We start from the raw sequence: 11,526 nt of genomic DNA on the forward strand, positions 1-11,526 counted from the left end.
TTTGTTGATTGGTGGTGAAGCTCGCGGCAGCGAAAGAACAAGGAAGATGCACAGCAGTGCATAGAATAGTGATGATTTTAATGTATTGGATTTGCATTGAAATGCAAAAGAAAAGAGCGCTCAGGTATTTTGAAATTGTGAATGTAATGTAAAGTTTACTGCATATGTAAAAGTTTTTTTTACAGCAGTAATGTGAAAAGGGGTTTCACTGCAGTAAACCCAGCACAGTAATATCTCAAGTGAAAACAGAGTTTTTGCTGAATGTAAGTTTTTTTTTGTAAATCTCTCTCAGCAAAGAGGATGAATGTTGTTTCAGGCTTTATATTTTAATCAATAGAAATATTTTTATGGCTGTGTAATACTCTGTTATGAGTAGATTTATTTTTAAAAGCTTCCCTGTGCACAAAGGTCCTGGAACAGTGGAAACAGAGCATTGGCTCTGTGGAGTTAGAATGTCTGGTTTTGGTATTTCCCGTTTAAAAATATCCAACAAAAATAAGTAGCCGTGGTGATTCTCGGACATACAGTGGTGGTTCTGAAACATACTAAATTTCTTTGTGACTTCACATGACCAGGGAAGTGTAGTATCCGCTGACACAAGATATTGCATGCCCGGTCTTGTTCAAATTTTGAAGGAGTCGTTTTAACTCTTCTGCCATGTTATCCACAGAGCGCATAAAATCGATCAATCTGGCCGACCGATCGAAATCCAGAGGTAATTCATCAAATATTGTAGTAGAGCGAATATCAAAACCAAGATTACGGGCTTCATTCTCAAGAGGATCGTCTTGCTCAACACTGAGTATTAGCTTTAGTGATCTGCTGGTGCCTGTGGTGCGCGTTAGCGAAGGTGACCGTAACACCTTTGGAAGCAAGAAACTGCATCATGGGAGTTATGTGACCTTGCGCTGGGTATGGAAACAAGGGCATGCAAGGGTTCCAGATTCAGCCAAATTCAAAAATCAAGGTGGGACAACAAATTTAAAATTCAAATGCCAGGAAGAGAAATGCGGGTTCAGTAATTTTGACTTCACCAACCTGCCACCTTTGCCTTAACTCGACGACTCTGGACAGTTACATCGGACTCCCATCGAATTGCCAGCATTCCTCCACGGAGCGAACATCGAGGTTTGAGGGAAAAAAAAGCCGGTGGCTGGAGTCAGATTTTCTGACCCGCATAGGTTCTGGGCAATTCCTCCACCTGGTTAGACTACTCCGTAATCAAATTATTTCTTTATTAAATCTTAATCAGAACCTGTTTGGGCCCCATCTTGGAATAATGGCCCAACTGAGAAATTTATAGTTAAAACATACCCTGGATATGATCCAACTAATTAGGCCCTCGATTTGTCATTGATCTTCTAGATTGATCTAGATCTCCTATGCTCCACTCATGCACCTTCCTTGAGCCCAACATGCTAGAATGGAAGGCCTTTTCCACTCACCACTGAGATGCCTCTCTTAATGTCTTGTGTTGCTGTATAGTGTGTCATTCTCTTCTCCTTAGCCTTTCTTTTATAACTTTACATTGAGCGAAATCACTAACCCTAATATACAAAGTGATTGATGACGAAGATTAGATCTCACCTCACTTAAGATCAATAGATGAGATTAAAACATAATCACTAAATTAAATATAGTATTTTTCATAAGTTTTTTTAGTTCAATAATCAACATAATTAATTATGTGTTTTTCTTAAGTTAGACTCATGCTAACTTAGTTACAACACCAACTTACTTATACTTGAGCAAGTCTTAAGTAGACTTTGGACAACTTTTGTAAGCCTAGACACTTAGGCTTGTGCAAAAGTACTTACCCAAGCTACAAACATCAACATTCCCTCTTAGTGAGGGAGGTACTTTTGCCACCTAGAACTGGCTTTGATCTTGGAACTGCATCCGCTGCCACAATTGCGTCTTCTGAATCGGAAGCCTTCCCTCCCACCTTGTTTGGAATCATCCTCGAAAACCTACTCCCTTTGGAATCCTGTAAGGTCATCTCATACCCAAAGACTTTGACAGATTTGGAGAAATTTGCTAACCACTCCTCCTTACTTGAACTTGAAGGCCTCTACTATGCTCAACATTCAAAGATTTCCACTCTTCTTCTTTGTGATTGTCTTGTTGTCTACCACTGCTTGAATAGGTTGGCCCTTTATTCTATACAAGTTGCTCTCGCTAACTCCAATGATGTGGCCATTGCAACTAAGTTTCCATCCTTCATCATCAGGGTATACAACTTTTTCTATAGGAACGACTTGTTCAGCAAGGACTTAGACTGATATAAAGTCCCTAACTTGTTCCACAATACCTTTGTTGTAGTTTCTCTTAAAACATTCAGTAAATATTAAATTTTAGAGGGTATTGTATTGTGCTATTTGTCTTTCGATCAAACTTGGTCTAGTCTTTTGTCAATAACCTTGTTGATGCAATACCTGAATCCACAACGATTCACTGATAGTCATCCACCAACATATCTTCCATTTTGAGCTTCCACGACCCAAAATTCTGCTCATTGAATCACTCGATCACTATCTTTGAACTAGGCATTTCTTTCTTTCACCACAATAATTGATTTTTCAGATCTCCCACTATAACAAGGTCTACCACAAGCCCAAACAAAACCCGTTAGCTACAAAAGCATCCCCTTGAAGCCAACATTGCTCTGATACCATGTTAATTTCTGAAACTAGCACCTGACACTTTATTAACCTAGAAGATTACAAATCTACTAAATAAATGCACAACTAGGTTCTTAACATAATTATTTAGTGAAAGCAAAACATTACACAACTGATCTCAATCACATGTGACACATACAAACTTTTCCCAATCAAAATAGTTCTTCATTAAATTTTAATCAAGACCTACTTGAGCTCCCGTCTTGGGATGGCCAAACTAGGAAATTTATAGTTACAACATACCCTGGATTTGATCTAGCTGATCAGGCCCTAGATCTGTCCTTGATCTCCTTGGTTGATATGGATCTCCTATGTTGCATTTTTGCACATTTCTCGGGCCCAACATACTGGAATGCAAGTCCTTTTCCACTTACCATTGAGATGCCTCTCTCAATGTCTTTTGTTGTTGTACGGTGTGTCTTTCTCCTCTCCGTAGCCTTGTTGTTATAACTTTACATTGAGCTAAATCCCTAACTCTAATCTCCAAAATGATAGACAGATGAGATTAGATCTCGTCTTACTTGAGATCAAAGATTGAGATTAAATCATAATTACTAAAATAAATACTTTACTTTTCCTAAGTTTCTTTAGCTCAATGACCAACATAGTTAATTATGTGATTTTTCTAAGTTAGACTTAGGTTAAGTGAGAATAGCAATTTGCTCATACTTAAACAAGTGTCCTAAAGAGAGTTTGGGTGACTTATGCACGCTTAAACACTTAGGCCTATGGAGAAATACCTGCCCGAGCTACAAACATCAACAATTGTTCCTCATGATAGTTAACATGATAGAATTAAATTTTCAACAACATTTTGAACTCCTCCCAAGAAACTAACGGGGGTTTTTATTGTGTCATGTCCTACATATAGCTTTCCCACAATATTAATGCATGGCCTGCCATCTTCAATCTGACAAAATATATCTTTTCTCACCTTTGCATCCTTGGATACGAAAGGATACCTCACTGCCTGAACCGGTGATTGAGCCTTTTGAAATGAACTTGTCCATCATAAGCTTAGAAGCTGGTATACCAATCTTTGCTTTGATTTCAAATGAGGCAATCGAAGATAATGAAGAAGATTTAGCAATTTACCCTCTGCAGAGGTTTCGGGCTGTTTATTTTGGCATCATTCACGTTAGAAGTAATCTCCTTGCACATGTTTTGCTAAGTATTCTTCCTTCTCGGCCACTGCCTTTACGAGAGAGGATATCATCTCTGTCAGCACAGTAATGTTCTGTTCTAACCAAGCAAACCTGATTTCCGATTCCTGTATTTCTTTTTGGTGTTGCTCTTTGTGTGTATTCTTTTCCATCTGTAGTTGTCTACTCCATTTGAATTCTGGCTGTACTGGCTCTCCACTTTGTTCACACCCACTCTAAGTTTTATTAGATGATCCTCCCAATCAAGGATATCTGAAGCAAGATCTGATACGAAATTATGATCCAGGAACTGCAGTGATTAACAACTATCAGTTATCTACCCTGAGGCTTATTAAATTCAGGGGGGAATAATTTTAATCATCTCCACTGCTATGTATTTAAATTCCCGAGTGCTTCTAGTCAAATAACCCATGCTAGAGATCCTTTACACAGATAATGTTATAACAGTTGTAAACAGACAGAATTCACTCCATAGAATTACACACACCCATATTTTGAATTGGTGAAAACCCTTCTGGGGAAAAAATCCAGGATTTATTAAAAAAACATATAGTTACTGAAGTACAAAATGGCTGATATACCAGCTTGTCAATTTGTCTTTGGTTAGGGTGTGTACAGTGTTTAATCTGTAAGCCCTCAGCTTTCTGCTGAAAGAATGCCAGTGTTTTCTCTTCCCTTCCGGCACATATGCTCCAACTCTCCCGTTCCACCTTCCTAACCTGTTAGTTTGCAAGCCTTTTTCGCTTGCCAGGAAAGCCAGTGGCTAACTGCATGTCTCTTAACTAGGAAGTTATGCCAACATGGTTCTGCTACTTAAGCTGCCAACTTGTTTGGAAACAGGAGTTTGGAACCTCCAGGTGTTTTTTCTTCTTAATCTTTTACTCCTTCCTTTTGCTAAATCCTTTACAGATCAGCTTGCAAGGAGAATAAATTTAATATAGGAGTCATAAGATTGAAAATAAGCACATTTTCATGTTTTGTGTAATTGGTTTCTATAAATCACCTCTGATCCTAAGCAGCAGGGACAATTCACAGCCCCTCTATCTTTCCTGGGACTTGAATTGGCTTCCAGAATTTTGTGCTGCTTATATTCTCTAGATGGCAATTCTCTTTTTTCCTCTGCACGTAATAAAGCAACAGGTGTTATTACTTACTGCATATTTATAGAAGCACAGTCCCCTTTAAGCATCATTTGCAACCCAAGTCTGGGGGTTCAAGCACATCCCCAATTAAGTTTTATGGCTCATCGTTTAATGTGGCTAGAGAGGTATGCACTAACAAATAAGGCCTCACAAGTGAAACCTCGATCACAGATTATGATGCTTTGTGGATGCCCCTCCATAGCATCCTGCAAAAAATAAAAGCCCATTCCCTCAACTTATAACTTGTTTTACAACATATCACCAATAATCTCTGCATGAACATTTTCCATCCTTGAAATGATGGTAACGATTTGCATCCCTAACAATAATTTCTCTTGTAACAATCTTGGAGATAATCTTGGTTGCAGAGTGGCAGTCACCACACACTCGAAGATTCTTGATAACTCGAATAGTCATTCCAGGAGGGGTGTTTAATAACCCAAACGCAATTGCCAACCTCTCAGTATGGTGGGAAAGAATTTGTTCCTTTTCCTCCTCCTTCACATCGTTCAGTACAAACGTTGTATCTGGAACATAACCTGCCACCTTCATCTCACAAGACAATCTCTCCAACTTCTCATAAATTTTTTGTATTTGTGGGTGTGACCTATCTCCTGTAAGGAAAGCATGCACCTCTTTATTAACTTCAATCCAAGAACATCCTGGTGACTTTCTTACCCCTCTGTCTTTCATCATTTCCCGTATTCTTTCAATGTCACTCCACTTGCCAGCTGCTGCATAAATGTTTGACAGAAGCACATATGGGGTGGCATTTGTAGGGTCCAACCCAATAATATGTTCTGCCACATATTGTCCTATTTCTATATTGTTATATTTTCTACACGCACCAAGCAAACAATTCCATACAGCGGTGTTAGGTTTCACTGGCATTTTTTGGATAAAGTCTTTAGCTTCTTCCAGATGCCCTGCACGGCCAAGGAGATCAACCATGCAGCTGTAGTGCTCGACTGCAGGGGTGATGTTGTAACATTCAATCATGGAATTGAAATGGTGATAACCCTCATCCACTAGACCTGCATGGCTACATGCAGTCAAAACACAAACTAAGGTAACATCATCAGGGCCGGTACCAGATCGTTTCATTTTTTCAAAGAGTTCAAGTGCCTCCTTGCCACAACCATGCATAGCATATCCTGCAATCATTACTGTCCAGGAGACAATATCTTTTTGATGCATTTCATCAAATAAGTCATGTGCTCGTTGTAAGCTCCCACATTTTGCATACATGTCTATCAAGGCATTTACAACAATGGTATCAGAATGAAATCCACTTCTGATTATTTTTTCATGGATCTCCATACCCTGTTCCAGAGCTGCCAGGTTTGCACATGCTGGAAGGATACTAGCAAATGTCTTCAAGTCTGACCTCACGTCTACCAATTGCATTTGTTGAAAAAGCTTTAGTGCCTCATCTGGCAGCCCATTCTGCACATAAGCTAAAATCATCGCTGTCCAGCAGACAACATCTCGTTGATACATTTTGTCAAATAATTCACCTGCCTTATGGATGCCCCTACATTTTGCATATGCTGGGATTATATTGGCAAAGGTTTTTGAGTCTGGCCTCACACCCATCATTTGCATTTCTTGAAAAAATTTCAGGGCATCCTCACTGTGCCTATTTTGGGTAAATCCTGCAATCATAACATTCCACGAAGTCGCATTTCGCTGAGGCATTTCCTTGAAGAGTTTTAGAGCTTTATCAACAAGTCCATTCTGTGCAAATCCTCCAATCATTGCATTCCATGAGACCACATTCCTCAGGGGCATTTCCTCAAAGAGTTCAAAGGACTTCTCAATAAGCCCACTCTGTGCGTATGATGTAATCATAACCGTCCATGACACAACATCTCTTTGATGCATTTTGTCAAATAATCTCTGTGCCTTATGTACACTACCACAACTTGCATACATGTTTATCAAGGAGTTGACAGCCACAATATCAGTTTGAAATCCACCTCTTATTATTTGTTCATGAATTTCAATGCCCTGTTCCAAAGCAGTCAATTTGGCACACGCTGGGAGAACACCGGCAAAGGTGTTTGAGTCCGGCTTTATGCCACTCAATAGCAATTGTCGAAAAAAATCCAGGGCTTCCTCACCAAACCCATTTTGGGCAAATCCCGTGATCATCGCATTCCATGAGACCACATCTCGCAGAGGCATTTCCTCAAAGAGTTTCAAAGCCTCATCAATAAATCCATTCTGTGCATACCCTGCAAATATTGATGTCCAGGACACAACATCTCGTTCATGTATTTTGTCAAACAATCGACGCGCTTTCTGTACATCTCCACATTTTGCATACATATCTATCACTGCATTCATCGCAACAGCATCAGACTGATATCCATCTCGAATAATCTTCTCATGTATTTCCATACCCTGGTCCAGAGATGCAGAACTGGCACAGGCCGGGAGAATACAAGCAAAGGTTTTTGAGTCCGGCCTCACATTCGCCAATTGCATTTGTCGAAAAAACTTCAAAGCCTCCAGATCGTGCCTATTTTGTGCTAATCCTGCAATAATGGCCGTCCAAGATACCACATTTGGCTGGGGTATTTCCTCAAACAAGTTCAATGCCTCCTCAACAAACCCGTTCTGCGAATAGGCTGAGATCATAGTCGTCCACAAGAACACATCTCTTTGAGGCGTTTTTCGAAAGAGCCTCAGGGCCTCGTCAAGATATCCAGACCGTGCATAGCCCGCTATCATGGTTGTCCAGGACACGGTATCTGGTTTCGGCATTTTATCAAACACATCGCGTGCAGTCTCTATGCTTCCACATTTTGCATACATATCCACAAGGGCGTTCGCCACAACTCCATCATACTCAAGCCCGCTTCTTAAAATATGTTGGTGGATCTCCACACCCTGTTGCAGAGATGCCAAGTTGGCACATGCTGGAAGAACGCTTGCAAAGGTGAATTGATTGGGCAAGACGCCTGTTTTTTCCATTTGATGAAAGAGTGACACCGCCTCCTCAGGATGATCTCCATGCCTTGCATAACCTGCAATCATGACAGTCCAAGAGCACACATCTCGTTCAGGCATTTGGTCAAACACTTTGCGAGCATCCTCCACACTCCCGCACTTGACATACATGTTCAGAAGCGTGTTGTTTAAGAGTTTGTCCGCCATGAATGCATTCTCGTTCATGTGAAGGTGTATTCGTCTTCCCTCTGACAAGGATTTCTTTCTAATGCAACGCTGCAAGAGGGAAACGTATGTACAGGCGTCCGCGCGCCAGCCTGTCTGACATAAAATACCTCGCGCCTCCTTCAAACGACCTTCTTTCCTCAATACTCCGACGGAGTCGAGGAGTTTAACGATGGCATTGGCTTGGGTTTTAGCAGACGCTGTAGCCACCCTCTTAGTATGCTTAAGTTGGCTCAACATGGGCTCTGCTATTGCCATTCTCGTTTTTCTCTGTACCATTTCAAATACCGCCAAACTCGATATTATTTGCCGTAGCAGCTTTTAATACAAATTGTTTGTAGTCTTGCACTACGTTCATTCGCCATTGCCGTTTTGCGTTTGTTGTCTCTGAAACCATTGAATTATGTGTTCCAATGAACTTCAGCAACTTTCATCTCCTGTGTGTGCGCAGCAGTACTGTGTACAGAGCGCTCTCTTCTTCCGACTTTTACGCTTAACTCACTTTAGCAAGTATTCCTCTGACAACTTGTTAACGTAACATGAACGATCTCCAAAAAGTGCCATGCCATGAATAACTCAGGCAAACACCCGGATTCAAGATTTGTCTCAACGGATGTGGAAATCTACGTGCAGTGGGACTTACCAGTGCAAAACCTTTAATACCTTTAATAGGATGTAAAGAGAAAGGAATTGTTTCTGTGTGATTTTTTGAAATTTTGTTGAAATTTAGTGGAAAAATTTTAGATGAAATTTTAATTTGTGTTATTTAAATTGGTTTTTTCATTATATATGAGTTGAATTATTTGAAAAAAATGTCACATTGTGTAGAGATTACCTATCAAACTTGTCATTTCAATAAATTCCTGTCAGATATTGGAGAAATTAAACCCGAAAAACTACCAAAAAAACTTCCAAAAATTAAACGAGAAAAAATACCAAAAAAACTTCCCAAAAATCGCACTAAAACAACTCAAAAAATCCATATCAGATTTTAAAAAAATTAAACCAAAAAAACAACATAAAAAATTTATAATGCAGCTAGAAGCTAGAGGTTTCTTAAAATAAGCATATGCAATGATTAATTATTTAAAGTGCATTGAAAAAAATTAATGATAATATTTCATTATTTAACTTGTATTATTTATAATAAAAAATAAATCTAATATTTTCGAAAAAGTTTAGGATATCTTTATGGTATAAATTGAATCACTTAAAAATTATAATTTTCTCATAAGATTTTAGATAATTATTTTTATTAAATTATTATATTAATTGATGCGGAGAGTTTTTATCATTCATATGAGATTAAAAATTTAGAAAGATGTATAGACATAAAGTTATAATTTCTCCAATTTATTAATTAAATTTCAGAAAAATCTTTTTATTAAAATACTTCATTAATCAGCCAGAAGTTTCTATCATAAAATTAAAACTATATTATAATATTTAAGTGTTATTATTAATTTAAATTTAATTTAAAATTAAAAAATAAAAATATTAATGTGATTAATCCGAGCCACTTAAATTTATATTATAAATCACAAAATTCTTACATCTACCAAATAATATATAATAAAAAAAATTAATTAATTAACTAATTTCACAATTTGTTATAGCGGTTTAGGTGAATTTAAGTTATTTTTTCAAATTTCATGAGGTTGTTGGTCTTTCTGGATCCCGAGGAAGTAATCAGGGTGACCATGATGGCTGAGGTGTTTTTCTCCCATGCAAAGTTGGGAGACCTACAGAGTCGACTTCCTTACCATCCCCGAGACAATACCTGAATATCCTCAATTGTTTAGGTATGTATCAAAATGAAGTTATTAAAATGAGAACTTTGATCTTAAAAAAGGAAAGTTTTTAAAAAAATATTGAAAAACAACATAAAAGTGAAAAGTGTGTATGTTAGACATTTTTTAGTGTAAATTTTTAACATTTTTTAAACGTGTAATTTAATGAGGTGGAGGAGTTGCTCGGAAACATCAAAAACACGATTCAAACACTGTCTCTACAAGATTTTTTGAAATTTTTTTGTCTGATTCTGACCACTTTTTAACCGTCGGGAAATTCCTTGTCTCTTTAGAGGACTCCTTTTTTAAAAAGGAGAGGAAAAAACAGTTTTTTTCTTTTTGTGCAAAAAAACATGAAAAACACTCTCAAATAAAAAAGTGTTCATGTTGGCATCACTTTTTTTTTTGGGCTAAAATTCCAACATTTTTTTAGCAATGAAATTTCAAATAAAATACCATAGCTCCAAAAATCATTAAAATTCTAATAGTTTTCAACAATACATTGAAAATAAAATATAACCATTCTAAAAAACCTAATAATTTTCAACCATGTTGTTAAAAAGATAAATATCATAACTCGGAAAACATTATAATTTACTCATTTTTCAATCATGGTGTTAAAGATAAAATATCACGACTCAAAAAAACCTTAAAATTTCAACATTTGGAATTAAAAACAAATATCATGACTATAACCAACCTTAGATTTTCACCTTTGGGTGTTTTTGTTACTATGTATTGCGACTGTGGATACTAATCTTATTGCAGCACTCTTGGGATACATTTGGTACGGGTAGATGATGAAAATTTGATATGCAGACAACTGTGATACTTTATGTTTTCCAAATTATATATTTTAAAAATTGTAGTGGTTCATCTATAAAAACCAACAGTTTTTTCCTTTCCTTCTCATAAAAAAACAAAACAAAACAAAACAAACAAACAAAGAAACAAACAAACTTATTTCCAACATATTTTCGAGATCAATTATCATGACTAAATTAAACGTTAAAAATAAATACCTAAATCAAAAAGCCATTATACCAAACGTTAAAAGTATAGCTCTTTTAAAATCTTAGCCCAAGGCAACTTGACACATTACCATGGAAACTTAAAAATCAACCATCAAATTGACACAAAATTGACACATAGTTGGAGTATGCTTGACCCATTGCAATTGAAACTTAAAAATCAACCATCAAATTAATACATAGCGGAGGCGAACTTGATTCATTGTAATGAAAACTAAAAAAATCGACTATCAGATTGACACATATTGGATCCACGTGATAGTCAAATATTGACACAACTAATACAACAAAAAATAAATCAATCAATCAATAAAATTGAAAAACAAAACAAAATTAAATCATAATAATAAAAAAAAACTAATAGGTAAAAAAAAAATTAAAACATTGAAAAAAAATACATTAAAAATTAAAAATGAAAAAAAAAAAAAAAATATATATATATATATATATATATATATATATATATATATATTTAAAAAACCAAAACAAAACAAAAAAAACTAGAAACAAGAAAAAAATTAAAAATAAAACCTATAAAA

The 11,526-nt window shown here is 36.7% G+C and overlaps 1 pseudogene; it reads right to left on the minus strand.

Annotated features, from left to right (window-relative positions):
• Nucleotides 1–1,934: 1,934 nt before the first annotated feature.
• LOC149259288 (pentatricopeptide repeat-containing protein At1g08070, chloroplastic pseudogene) lies at nt 1,935–8,830 on the minus strand (annotated as a pseudogene).
• Between the last annotated feature and the right edge of the window lie 2,696 nt (nt 8,831–11,526).

This window comes from Pinus tabuliformis, chromosome 6, assembly GCF_031772625.1.
Source record: "Pinus tabuliformis cultivar Carrire ecotype Pingquan chromosome 6, CPIR1, whole genome shotgun sequence".
NCBI classification, from domain to species: domain Eukaryota; kingdom Viridiplantae; phylum Streptophyta; class Pinopsida; order Pinales; family Pinaceae; genus Pinus; species Pinus tabuliformis.